Genomic DNA, 14733 nt, shown 5'->3' on the forward strand with positions numbered 1-14733 from the left:
TGGTCTGGGCACTGCTCTTTCCACAAAACTAAAATTAACGGCTCTGATGAATATTATGAATCAATTTTTATCATGAAGGGAGCAAGACTCTCACTGTAAGAGCAAAAGCTCCTCTGTCCCCTGAGCATGTCCCAAAGGAGACCACTTCCTAAAAAGCCATTGACTTTTACACTCCTGATTCAGGACTCCCGAGATTCAAAGGAGGGATCCTGTAAGAATTGGCACAGGAGGGGTCTTGCTTCTTCTGACAGAAGAAGTGTGGGGAAGCCAGGGATGTCCTTACCTGGACACCCAGATGGGCCCCAGGACTATTGAGTGTCTCAGCCCTGAGCAAAAGGGATGCAACTGGAGGGCATCAGCAGAATGAGCCTCACAATCAGGGGTCTCCAGCCCCCAAGAGTAGACGAGGAGGAACAGGGGAAACCACAGAATCTGTGGGGCCAAGAGACAGCATCTCCCACCTGGGACCAGAGGGTCAGGACACTACCCCTAAGACGAAGGACCCTTTCCTCATCTCCTCAGGAAATTCGTGTGGGAGAGGCTGAGCAGCACCCTCAGCTTCCCTGGGGAGTCACCACCAGGAATCCCCCCAGCAACCATCCCACCTGGGAGGGTGATTCCCAAAAGGAAGCCGGGAAGCATCAGGGAGGGAAAGTGTATAATGGCAGCCAGAAATGATTGCTGTCCCCCTATGTGTCACTTGGGCTGGGACCACAGGGAGTCTTGAATGCCAGACTCACGGCTCAGCTCTCCCTACAGCAGGTGTGGGCAGAAATGTATAATGGATCTCGATACAGGACAGGCAAGTCCATGCCGCCACTTCTTTTTTTTTTTTTTTTTTTTTTTTTTTTTGAGACAGGGTTTCACTCTTGTTGCCCAGGCTGGAGTGCAATGGTGTGATCTCGGCTCACCGCAACCTGGGTTCAAGCAATTCTCCTGCCTTAGCCTTCCAAGTAGCTGGGACTACAGGCACACACAACCACGCCCAGTTAATTTTTGTATTTTTAGTAGAGACAGGGTTTCACCATGTTGACCAGGATGGTCTTGATCTCTTGACCTCGTGATCTGCCTGCCTCAGCCTCCCAAAGTGCTGGGATTACAAGTATGAGCCACCACACCTGGCCCACTTCTTAGGATCTAAACTCCAGTTGGTATGTGGCAATGCAGTGCTCGGGATTATTTGCTTTTAAAATGAATATTTATTTCTTTTATGATAAAAGTGATTTTTTTATTCAGAAAATTTGAAAGCTACAGATTCTGAGAGTGGCAAGCTAGCAGTTAAGGCTGGTGGGTACAGATGCCTCAAGTCAGGTCATCTGCACAGGCTTGGTCCCCATGGTGGCTCCAGCACTGTGCTGGATGCCCAGAGCTCAGAAGAGTGAGTCTTATGGACACAGCTGCCTCCAGGTGCCCAGCTGGGCTTCCCATTCCCCTGCAGCCAGCCCATCCTTTAGATGCCCCAGAAGACTAGATCAGGACATGGCACTTGCTGCATTCGCCCTGTGCAGACACGGGCAGCACATACACGTCTCGGTGCTGACATTCCTCGGACATGGCGTCTGTGAGATTTCTGTCTTCTCTGCAGAAGCCCCCTGCCTCAAGGCAGTCATGCCTCCTGCTGAGCAGAACCTCTTCATTTCCCCCGCTCCACCATGACCAGCCACGCAGAGGATAGCAGCTGTGAGGACATGGATCCCTCACTGCAGACCTCCCAGGGCAGTGAGCCTGTGGCCGAGCATCAGTGGTGGCCCTGGGGGGGTGCAGTGCCAGTCCCACCAACCTCCCTCCCTCAAGACCTCAGAGAAACCATTTCTGGGCCCTAGAATGTCAGATCTGGAAGGGGCCCTGGGACCATCTCACCCAGGGACTTTATCTCCATTTCATCTGAACTCTGTGCACAGTGGCCTGGCAGTCCTCCTGGGCTTTGGGTTTCTGGAGACATCACATCCACCCTATCACCCAGCAGAGCAAATGCCAACATCATGTCCAGTCCATCATCCTTTGAGAAAGGATGAGGCATGCGAGACCTGGGGAGGAAAAATGCCAGTCAGGGATGTGCCCCAGGTAGAGCGTGGATGAATGACCATGGGTCATTTTATAATTCACAAAGGCTTGTCCCACCCTGCTGTTTCATCTGACCTTCATGATGGTTGGCCAATGGCAGTGATCCTGCAGGTCACACATCTAAGACCAGATTGACTGCATGATGCATCATTGTGCTATGTACCACTAAGAAAGAAAACACATTGACAATTAAATTCTGACCCGTAATCAGATCCCATCAGTTATGTGACACAACCAGACTATAGAGATATTAACATGGGATGAAAGTGCATCTTAGAATCAATGAAACACAGTGTTCTTTCCATTTTATAGACCGGAAACAGACTGCAAAGGGTTCTCATGTATTCTTGGAGGTCCAGCCTCTGTGTGACCTCAGCTTCCTGGCGACCATCTCCAGTTCGTGGTGGACGTGGAGATGTGCTGCACCAATCCCACTTCGAGGAAGGATTTGCTGCCCAGCGTGGGAAGTGTGCTCAGCAGAGAGGCTCTCACTTCCTTAAGGCTACCCCAAAGCTCAGAGAAGAGCAGGCAAGGGCACAACATACTCGTTCCTACCCTGAAACATTGACCGTAAGTGGTGGAACCAATGGAATGGGCTCAAGTGTTGGGCCCAAGGCAGCAGCCATGAAAGTCTGTTCCCAAGGCAGAGGGAGGAGGCTGGGGTTAGTGCTGGGACAGGGAGAGGAGGAAGGAGAAAGATTGTCACCATCCGCCTGTCCACTCCATCACCACTTTGGGGAGAAACAGAATGGCGAGAAGCCGCAGTTTACTGAAGACCTGAAGGTTCTGCCTCCACATTGCCTTCTTCAAGATCATAAAAAAGAAATGAGATAATGACAACTTTTCCTGCAAAACCTAGTGTTATGGTTAATTTTATGTGTCAACTTGACTAGACTACAGGATTCCCAGATAGCTGGTAAAACATTATGCTAGGTGTCCTTTTTCTCTGGAAAACCCTGACTAACACAACTAGCCTCAAGAATCACATCTTCATTCTTACCCAGCCAAGGTTGTTCAGTGAATGCATTGCTTCATTCATTTATTCATTCCACAGATATTGACGGCCTACTATGTGCTAGGAATTTTACAACTGCTTGAGATGCAACAGTAGAAAATGAAGCCTCAAAGTCCTGCCCTTAGAAATATATTTTCTCTTCATTTCTTTTCTTGTCTTTTGAGACAGGGTTTCACTCTGTCACCCAGGTTGGAGTGTAATGATGCAATCTTGGCTCATTGCAGCCTTGACCTTTTGGGCTCAAGTGAACCTCCCAACTCAGCCTCCCAATTAGCTGGGAATATAGGTGTATGCCACCATGCCGAGAATATGTTTTAATTTTTTTTTTTAGAGATGGGGTTTTACCATGTTTCCCAGGCTAGTCTTGAACTCCTGGACTCAAGATATCCTCCTATATCAGCCTCCCAAAGTATTAGATTACAGGTGTGAGCCACTGCACCTGGTCAAGACATATATTTTCCAGCGGAGAGAAGCTGGCAAACAAAGATGCAAGTTGTACTGTATGTGTATCACAATCATGTGACATGTTGCCTCAAATTTTCTCAGACTTTCACTGCAAGAACTGACTCAGTGCTGGTGCACAAGACTCTGCTGTGTTCCAATTTCCTTCTGTTCACCCCATTGGTGAGGGAGGCATCCCCCACCTTAAATGGTATGAGATGGCGAAGCACAGGACACCCAGTGCTAGACAGATGAGATGGGCAGCAGGTCAGTCACAGATACAGCCCACAAGGGAGGACAACACCCACCCTGCAGAGGCACAGGGGGTGCACCTGGGAACAGAGAGAACAGGAGGGGCTGGGGGAGACAGACCCTGTAGTAACAAGGGGGTGAGGTACCCCTGGTTCCTGTGGGCAGGGAGGTGAAGGCAGTTAAGCTGAGGACCAGGTGGAAGGCAGCTGCTCCAGTTGACAGGGAACCTGCCAGGTGGGAGCCTTTCCCACTGAGCTGGGGGCATCAGTGAGGGCAGGGAACTAGGGGTTAGGCCTCTGTGCCCTGTGAAGCTCAAAGACGTCAAGGCCATACTTAATATTGCACCTCAATTTAAGGCCTTATACCACACACGACCTGAGATCAGTACCCCAAGATTCTGAATCCTCCACCAATTCTGGATTCTGTTAAGGCACGACAAAAATGAGTGTGAGATCTGGCTTCCCTGGAAGCCACCAAAAGGACCAGGTGATGCGCCCTGGTGTTGAGGAAGAGAAGACTTCCTGAAGAGCAAACCTGGACCCTCAAGATAGAGGAGAAAAGAGGGATCAGCCATAAATGGCCCCTCTCAGCCATCCTTATATGCTCTCATAGAGACAAGGCGGCTAAGATATCACCTGTCATGACATCCACTCACAGCCATTACCAGAATAAAGATGATAGAAAAGAGACAGTTACTCCCCATGGGTTTCTTTACATTAGAGACCCCAGAAGCCCCCACCAAAAGACTCCCAAATTACATCTCACTGACTAGCCCTGATTCACATGTTCCCTGCAAACCAATCACTAAAACTAAGTGAGATTGCCACTATGGCCTCAGACTAGTGGTAATCCATCCCCCAGTGTCAGAGAGCACATTGCTTCCCAACATCTGAGCAAAATCAGGGCTCTGCTTGCAAGGAAGTAGGGTATCTGAATGTGGGAGTCTACACCGGCAATTAAACAACTAACTGTGAATTAAGGTGGAACGCCCAAATGCCTTGTGATTGAATGAGTGATGTACTTGCAAAAAGACATATAAATATTCCATATACACTTCACAGGGTCCTCTGTTTGGAATTTTTGACAAGTCTGGAAGTTTGACCTTCCATTAGAGGCTGTGATTCCTACACAATACATTCATAACATCAAGAATCCATTCTCTCCCAGGATGTACTTGGGATGCCCATCAGAGTTTCCTTCTAGGAACATCTGCAAAAGCAGATTCTCTTACACTTCTGCCTCCCTTATCCTGCATCGGGCAACAACAAGTCATGTTAAAAGGATTGTGCCAATTATAAATGAGGTAACTGAGGCCCAGATAGGGAAGATGGTCTGCCCAGCTCTCAGAAAAGATCTCGAGATCTGAACAGGTGCACCTTGGCTCAAGGAATTTCAGTGATGCTTCAACATTTCCAGCAATGTCATAGGGACATTTAACATGTTCTTGTGTTGGCAAGAAACTTGAGGCTCATTCACAAGAAGATGTGATGGACAGACTATGGCTGCATCTTCAAGCCGTGCCTGGGTGTCTTTGATCTTCTGATAAAAGTCTTTTTAACCTGAATTATCTGAGGCACCACCCAGCTTTCCCTTTCTTGGCATATACCAGTTCTCAGGAATACTTAGGCATGAATGCACATTTGCATCTAAACTTTCTGCTTGTTTTCTTCTACCTGTTTGAATGAGGAAGAACCAGAGACATTTAATAACCTGTTTCCACTTGCTGGTTCCATGATCATAATTTGACTACACAGGGTCTTTAACATTTCACCATCACAAAGACTCAATTTCATATGTGAATGAGTCAATGTCAAATGGTAAGAGGAGGAGGAGGGGGGCCTGCCATGTTTTCCTGACACCTCTTAAATGGTTTCTTATTTCATATTGATACAGATCAGGGACCGTGGATCATGCTGACAAGCTCATCAATTACCTGCTACCCGCCAACAATACCAAGGTCTTGCTTTCTTGGTGGGGTAGTTGATGACTGCTGAGGATGTCCGTGAACTTGAAATTGTGTTTATCTGCCAGAGACCTTGAACCCGAGAACTTCCTTCCATGCACAATGGTACAAATGGCATGCTTGGTGTGAGTATTGTCAAGGGACATAAATTAGAGCGATTGGAGTTGGAAGAGAGGGAAGGATGCATTGCTAATTGCAGCATCATTACAGGGCTTCCTAGAAGCTAAAAGAGACACAGTGTCAACAGTGAAGCCCCAGAAGTGACAGACAGTGTCTATCTGAGCAGAGACCAGTGACTGCATTTGGAGGCAGAGGTCATTACCACAGGCAATTTACAGGCTCTATGACTCTGCAGGGGAGAGAAACGCACTCTGACATGCAACAATATGTTAAAGTGGGCATTTTATTTTTTTCAGGAGCCATAATTTTCAGATGATGACTTTAGGGATCCTTTAAGGAGGATAATTGATCACCTGACAAAGAACTTGTAGCATTTCCTCCACACAATGGAAGAGAGAAAAACAGCAACAATCAGCTCTTTTGAGCAGAAAAGGAGCATTTGTCAGAGAAAACACTGCAAAGTTCATAACAATGGGAGCCCGAGGAAACACAAATACATCTTGCCTTCTTGACAAATAAGATTTAATTAAGACAATCCTCCTGCTGGAAAATCAGGGCTTCCCTGTGCTGTGCAGGGAAAAGTGACAGGCTCAGGAGTGAGAATCTCCTTGAAATGCCATTCTGTGTGGCCTCTTAATTATTCATAAGCATCCTCCTCACTAAATTTCATGGTTTCACCTATTTTTAGTTGATCTTTTTACTCCAAATGCTACTTGTATTACTTCATGACATAGGTAATGCATCCACGATAGGCACAGATGAAACAGAGAGGCTTGTGCTCACCCCTGAGGAATTCCAACAGTGTGGTTAGCACTTTGCAGGCAGGCTGGGAACTCTGCCATGGAAAGCGCGGGTCTGAGAGCAAGGTCAGGGACACCGTCTTGTTCTTGGGACTGAATCAGAGACAGAGCAGCCAGGAGAAGCCCCAGGACCCTGCCCCCAGATGCTCACCAAGGGCAGGCAGCTATGTGCAGGGAGATGCCTCAGTGAGCCTCAGGTTCTTCATGAAACCTACAGCTTCAGTAAAATCTACACTTCCCAGGCTGGGCTGCTTCCCACTGTGTGCTCCCAAAGCCAGATACGTTCATTCTGACCCCATGGTGGGTCCCAGCATAGGCCCCCATGTCTCAGGAGGGTCCTGGGGCTTCTCCTGGCTGCCCTGCCTCTGGTTCTGTCACCAGTACAAAACAGTGTCGCTGACCTGGCTCTCAGACCCCCCGCTTCCCGTGGCAGAGTTCCTGGCCAAGCATTTCCTGAAAATTAGTCTTCTCAGATTTTCTCCTGAGATGGCCAAGGCCCTAAAACAGAGGTTGGCCATCGCACCCAGATTCCTACCAATGAGACAGGCCACAGTGGGAATGAGGAGGAAAGGATCAGCCCTAGCCAAGGAAGTCCTCCCATGGGCACGTTCAAAAGACAGATCGGACCCCATCACACCACAGAGGCTGCCCTTGGCCCTCAGGATGGCGTCCAAACCCCCACAGGTCCCTGCCTCTCCAATTCCATCTCCCACCACTAACCACTATGTCCACTCGGTCATGGCCACACGGACCTCTCTGCTGGCCTTGGACAGACCAGGCTTCCCGGAACCTCAGGGTCTCGGCACGTGCTGGCCCCTCCTCCTGGAGTATTCCCCACCCCCACCCTGATCCTAACCCAGTTACCTCCAGGAGCCTCATCACCTGTCAGGTCTCAGATAAATGTTACCTTCTTGGGGGGTTCTCCTGTGTCCCCATCACCTCCTCACCCAGGCCCAGGGCCCAGGTCAGGTCCCCCAAAGTCCCTCTTGTCACACTGTGGTGCCCTTATTCCCAGCTAGGACCACGTTTAATGAAGCAAGGCCATTGTTATCTGAGGATGACCCATACAACTAAAAAGCCCATTTGAGGCAAATCCAACTAAATTGAGTATCAAAGTTTCACAACAAATGCTTTGTGATTTAGTTAACAAACATTTATTTACCTTGGACTCACTGTAGGCCAGATGCTGTTCTCAGTACTCCATATTATGAAATCATTTATCCTCCGAAACATAGGCACCACTGCCTCGCCATCCCTGTTTAGCAGATGAGGACACGAAGGCACAGAAAGCTTGCTAGTGTAGAAATCAGCATCCTCAGAATTGGATCAAGTCACCTGCACCAGGGCCCCTGCCCTCAGCCACATACTTGCCATTTCTTAAAAAAAATAAAAATAAAAAGGCCAAATTAGGGATTTATCTAGAAAACTAAAACTGAATGTGATGAAAATAAGTTTTTATTTCCTGTCTAACATTTGGGTTATAGTGGCAGATGTACCCTAATTTGTAAATAATCAAAAAATGAATCAAGTACTAATTTTTTGCCTAAGATTTTTGATAAAATTGTACCCACAGTCAAACTCTTTCCCCTCCGGTTTGAGTTTTGCAGCCTGACCAAAGGAGTCATTTTTTAATACTCTCAAGAGCTCCAGAGCCTCCACAGGGGTCTCCCTTCCTCCTGACCTGGTCTTCATTCCCTCTGAGAGATTCTGCCTCATCTTCATCCCTGCTGGTTCCACTTCTTCTGTGTTCATTGGTATACATCTGCCAGGTCCTCACTGCTGGACTTTGTGGGTGATTTAAGTAATGCTTCCCATTGAATGGTGGGAGATACAGGCTCACTCACAGCCCCATGGTGCACCCAACCACATCCGCTGTGAGACCCCTAGTAGGAAACATACCTGTCACTCACACCCAGGGGTGCACAGGCAGCCAACTCTGAAAACCAACTGTGAAATGTTCAGGAACTTTGCTAATTGGTTGTTAAACCTCTGGTAATGTGAAATTAGCCATGTTGGGAGTACTTACACCAGGAAAATTGGCAACTGCTACACATCAGGGCTTTTTTTTGACCCTAAAGCACTGGTTTATCAGCCCACCACTGACATCATACCTCATGCACAGCCAGGACTTTTCGATGGAAACCACCATTATCCTATTTGGGGTGCCTTCCAAGTGGCTCCCATGTCCAAGATCCCAGCTCTCTCTCTTCAACCACTTTGGATTGTAAGCCTCAACACCATCATCTTGAAACCACTTCTCGGTTCAGCACAGTTCACTAGCAGCACTGGCCTTTGTTCTAAGACAAAGATTCTGCAGTTACACATGTGCACCGAGCACTGAGCTGTCCTAGGTGCTGAAATGATTAAAGGTGCCTAGTCCAGGAAACTCAGACGTGTGACTGGCTGAATGCCAGAGACGGAAAGAAGTGGGCCAGTTTGCAATAAAATAGCCCTCTACTTTGCCATCCAGGCACACACACAAAGAAGAAACAGTGAATAGTCAGTACTTCACCCAGATTCAAGCAACACGTCCCAACCCATGCGGTATCCTCCCTGTGACACAGAAACAGGGTGGGATAGGAGTTCTCTGGCTACTCGCCTCCCAAGCTCATGCATGGGAATGCATCTCGGTCCCAAGCTGCCAGAGAGAGCCACAAACAATCCCTTCAATCAGAAGGAAGTTGGCCCCACCTTTTTCCCCATTCGCCCCCTCATTTTCTCTCCTCCTCCACTGACACTCCTCAACTCCCCAGACCCTATCTCTTCTGGCCCCAATGTGGCATGATGGTCAGTCATTCCTGCTTGGTCCAGAACTGTCCATGAGATTGAGAGTGGGGGGAGGATAGGACCCCCTAGGATAACCTGGCCTTAGAAAAGAGCATCTAAAACACCCTCAGAGGCATCGCCTTGTGACGTTTCAACTGCCAGCAAGTCCCATCTACCAACTCTATCTTTGCACAAACAGTGCCTTCCTCCTTCCTGGTCTGTTGATACCAGAATCTCAAGATGCCAGATGCCAGGAAATATGGGCAGAGGGGCTCTGATCTGTCTCATCTGCTTGACTATTTGATTAATACCCTCCTCTGCTCTGCCATCCCCACCATTTCATCATCAGGCCCAGCCACACACCTGGCCCATCGCAGGAGCTGCACAGATACTTTCCTGAACGAATGATGGACACTTTGGTTTGGGCGGGGCTATTAACTTTTTGACCTTGGGGTGAGCACCATTTCACACACTTTCAATAATCAAGAAATCTTTAGTTATAATTCACTCGTCAAAGGTATTTTTTCTCTCTGAGATGTCGATTTAGTTCCTATTTTTATTTCTCTGTCCATGTGGGAAGTAAACAGCAAATTGCCTGCATGTAGAATGTATTCAGTGGAGCTGCCTTAATTAGCTAATTTACTCATGTCTCACTGGAGAGCAATCAGAAAGAGTCCTTGTCGGTGCCGTTTAAGTTTGCAAAAGTGCCCTTCCCTTCTACAGCCACAGGTGTCTTGGGTGGCTGGGGCTGGGGAAGGGGCAATGGATTCCCACCCACTCACCCTAATTTCCACACCCAGTGCTGACTCTATTGTAACACAGCACTGGGCAAAAGCTTCCTGTGGCTAACATTTTTCCTCAGGAGCATCTTCAAATGTGGAGGAAGCCCTTGAGTTTATACACATAGAGCCCTGAACCCGGTAAAGCACTGGCCAGGGGTGGGGAGGCTGTGCCCAGACCAGATCCACCCTCCACTCAGGGCTCACCCCAGGTTCCCCAGGGGCCTCCAGTACTCTGTGAAGTAAGGGGTGGAGCTCCCTGATGGGGAAGTGTCCTGCCAGGGTCATGTCCCACAAACCATGTAAGAAGCAAAGGAGACAGCACCTGCTTTCCAAGGCCCACCCAATAGGCCAAGGTTCAGCTTAGGTGAGAGGGTCAGGCTGTTCCTACCCACGTTTCAGCTCAAGGGATACAACCCTTCCTGCTACAAATCTTCCTTTTGCAAACAGATAAACCCTGGCCAGGACTTCTAAAATCTTTACATTCCGGTCGTTTTTAGCTGATCTTTGGTGAACTGGTTTAATCATATTTCTTTACTGGAAGTCATTATCTGAGATGAGCAGTTTTTATTTCTTTATTTATTTTTGAGACAGAATCTCACTCTGTTGCCCAGGCTGAAGTGCAGAGGTGTGACCACAGCTCACCACAACCTCCACCTCCTGGGTTCAAGCGATTCTTCTGCCTCAGCCTCCCAAGTAGCTTGGACTACAGGTGCGTGCCACCATGCCTGGCTAATTTTTGTTTTTAGTAGAGACAGGGTTTCACTATGTTGGCCAGGCTGGTCTCAGACTCCTGACCTCATGATTCACCTGCCTTGGCCTCCCAAAGTGCTGGGATTACGGGCGTGAGCCACCATGCCCAGCCAAAATGAGCAGTTTTTTACTGGGGTAGGTTTGTGACTTCTCTGAACCTTGTCTTCCTTGTCTCTTAAAGGCCACTGTTGGAAATAGAGCAATCGTGTAGCAGAAACTACCTAGCACAGTGCCTGGCTCAGACATTCTATCCGCAGCTACCTGCCTCCAGTTTGTCACCCTCTCTCCCTGTTTTCTGCATTATCTCTTTCTCTTGTATAAAAGAGACAACTTTTCTTCAAAGTTGTCTAGATTTTATTCTTTGGAAGTTCAAAAACATTGGCCAGTTACTCACGTCACAGTGAGGCAGGAGAATAGGGAATCAGGGTAACCAAGGGTCGAGACATAAACAAAAGAACAGCAGGTGCAGCCAATTTTAGGCAACACACAGTCCACACCCTCACTTCTGCAATAATGAGGCAGAAGCTTCCACTTCAGCCTCACAGGGTGTAACCAATCAGAGGCCTCTAAAAGAGCACCTAGGGGTGCTACCACATTCTTTCAGATTAATAAAATCCCTTAAAGAACATTGTAATTAGGGCTCTTGAGCAACTTGCTTGAGCCCACTCCCACTCTGTGGCATGTACTTTCACATCAATAAATTTGTGCTTTTGTTGTTTCTTTCCTTGCTTCGTTTTTCTGCTGCTTTGTCTGTGTGTTTTGTTTAATTCTTTGTTCAATGTGCCAAGAACCCGGACAACTCACAGTCAACATTTTCCATCTGGTAACAATAGCATTAACTGCAGTAAAAGGGTGAGATTTCTCAGGGCAGACTAAGCCCAGCTGCCCAAAGTCCTGACTGCAATACCTGTCCCTTCTGATTTTTTCATCTTATTTCCTCAACTTCTTAGCTTTAAAAAATGTCAACTATTCAGAAATGTACAGAGTATACAGTGAACATCACATACCCTTCACATAGCTTCATTAACTGGTAACACCACGTGTGTGGGTCACTGATGTCCATGAAATTAAAGAAAATTGTGTGTGTGCATGCATATGTGTTTGTGCACAATTATTTTTTCCTTTTCTGGCAAAACTATTTGAAAGTATGGTACAGATATCGTAATGTTTCACCCCTAAACACTTCAGTGTATATCTCCTAAAGAGAAAGACAATCTATTACATAATCTCAATGCTATTTCACACCCAAAACATTTAATATTGATGAAGTAATATAATTGAAAATACAGTCCAAAGTTAGAGTCTTATTTTCAATTCAGCCTCCAATCTAGGATCACACTGCATGGCTTGCCATGATTCTTTCATTCCCTGCAATACAGAAAGTGAGTCCACCATTTCATCTCTGGAGATGTTGATTTTTTTGAAGATTCCAGCCAGTTGTCTTATACCAGAAAGCCAAGAAGTGCTCAAAAGATGATGGAAATTGTCAAGAGGAAACAGAATCTATAGTCAGGAGGCTTTCAATGGAAAAATGTAGAAGTATTTGAGCCTAAAAAATATATGGGAGCAAGAATGAACACATTGAATTTTTTAAAAAAGAATCTATGAGTTCATAGTGATACTAAAAAAAGCTGATTGGAGCCAGGAAGAATTCTTTACAGAATAACACCAGCTGATATGTATGAAGAATGACGGAATTTGAAAATGTTACAATTGACTCATGTGAGGACCATCTGTGGATGCCAAAACCATTGGGGGACAGATTTTTGAAGAGCAGGATATCCACAAGGTCCCAAAGTATCACCGCACATGTTGCTTGGCAATCACAAAAGGGGAAAAGGATCCTTTGCCATAGAGAAATCTGATGGCCATCACTTTAACCAAGTGCTCAAACTCAACACGAGGGGTGAACAGACATCACAAGCCTTGCTCCATCCTGCAATGAGCTGAACACAGCCTCCCTCTGTAGCAATGGCCACGGTCTTTGGCCTGCACCTCCCCAGGGAAAGAAGCAGACTGGGGCAGACTGTGGGCCCTTCTGCAGGCCAGCAACATGGGCTTTTGTCTCACCTCCCCTGGGTGGTCCACAGACACTCCTTGCTTTGAGCTCTGCCCCCTGACCAGCCCTGTGCTGGAGCTGGAGATACAGAGATGGACACTATGCCTTTGAGGATGGGGAGGATGCTCAGGAGTCTGTGTCGGGGGTCTCGGGCACTTGGACAGCTTCCAAAACAATTGTAACTCCTCCACTAAGGGAAGAAACAAAAATACACATTATATGTTGTTTCTTCTCCTGATCAAACCAGGTGGAACCGTTTCAAAAAGAAATTTGTTGTCAGAGGTGCACTCAGCAGTGATTTGTGGGCTCTTGGTCATCTTATCAAGTGGGACACCGGGGTAATAGGGACTATTATCATTGCTCTGCCATCAGGATTCATGACTGCAACATCAAAGGGCAGCTATGCAGAATCATTGGAAAAACACCTGGTGTAATGGAAGCAGCAGTCCGAGCCCCTCTCCGGAGCTGCTGCTGTTAGAAAAGCCAGTTTGGCTGCAAAGAGCAGCAATAGGCTTTGGAGTTAGCCCGGAAGCAGCAGGAGGTGGATTCTGCATCTGCCAAATCAGGAGTGACTTTGCCTAGGATCTGGGTTCTTTAAAGACGCCAAATATCCATCCCAGAAGCCTGCAGAGGCGGACCCAGGAGGCGCCACTCACTCAGTGCGTATTTAAGCAGGGCCAACTGTGCGCCAGGCACAGTTGTAGTCTCTGGGCACAGCAAAGAACAAAACAGACAAAGGCCCCTGGCTTCAGGGAGCCCCCGACCCACAGAGGGAGACAGACAACCAGCAGGTGACAGCCCAAGAGAGTGCACAAAGCAGATGCTGGTGGTGCCGCCTGGGCCCCACAGGCCTCAGTGTCTTTGCCCTGCCATAGCGTCTTGCTGCCCCTCCTCTCCTGCAGGACCTCCTCGTGCTACAGGAGCCCATGTGGCGTGGCAGTGGAGTCCTGGGAAGCTTGCCTGGGCAAATGGAAGCTTCAGGGAAACAGACCTGGCTTCCTGGCCTCTCCAGTGCACACCTCTGAGGCTGCTCCTCAGCGCAGCTGAACCCCAGCAGCCCACAGTGGGCAGCAACATGGGCTCTTGTCTCACCTCCCCTGGGTGGTCCACAGACACTCCTTGCTTTGAGCTCTGCGCCCTGCCCAGCCCTGTGCTGGAGCTGGAGATACGGAGATGGACACTTTGCCTTTAAGGATGGGGAGGACGCTCAGGAGTCTGTGTCGCTCCTTATCCCAACAGGATGGGTGTCTTTTCCTTCCTGTCTCCCTGCCCCCCATCCTGCCCCAGCTTCCTGGGATCTCCTCCAGATGAACTGAGTCACGCCCAGTCTCAGGGTCGGTTTCTGAAAGAATCCAACCTAAGTCCCATGTGTGACATGCAAACTATGTCAGATGGTGGGAAGTGCCCTGGAGAAAGACGAAGCTGGGAAGGGACGGGTTGGCGGTGGGGGCTGTGATTATTCATGGGCATCAGAGGACCCCCCTTCCCGAGAAGGGGGCCTTGCAGGAGATGCCCAGGCAGTGAGGGCACAGTGGGTGTCGTCCTGGAGAGGAGCATCCCAGGGCAGGCGGGGTAGAGGGTAAGACCCTGGGGCGAGGAGCTCCTGGTCTGTCCTAGGAAGAGCAAGAGGCCGTATGACCTGAGCGAGGAGACATGGGAGAGAAGCAAGAAAGAGACCCTCAGGTGGAAGGCACCAGAGGCTCAGAGCCCTGTCAACCGGG

General features: G+C 48.3%; 1 long non-coding RNA gene across 1 annotated transcript; it reads right to left on the reverse strand.

The window, feature by feature from the left end:
• Positions 1-1162: 1162 nt before the first annotated feature.
• LOC141585540 (uncharacterized) lies at positions 1163-8041 on the reverse strand. The gene is made up of 3 exons (XR_012519085.1): positions 7818-8041; positions 2140-2229; positions 1163-2027 (listed from the first exon to the last, which is right to left on the reverse strand). It is a non-coding gene; the product is annotated as an uncharacterized LOC141585540 (long non-coding RNA).
• Positions 8042-14733: the final 6692 nt, after the last annotated feature.

This window comes from Saimiri boliviensis, chromosome 9 (genome assembly GCF_048565385.1).
Source record: "Saimiri boliviensis isolate mSaiBol1 chromosome 9, mSaiBol1.pri, whole genome shotgun sequence".
NCBI lineage: Eukaryota > Metazoa > Chordata > Mammalia > Primates > Cebidae > Saimiri > Saimiri boliviensis.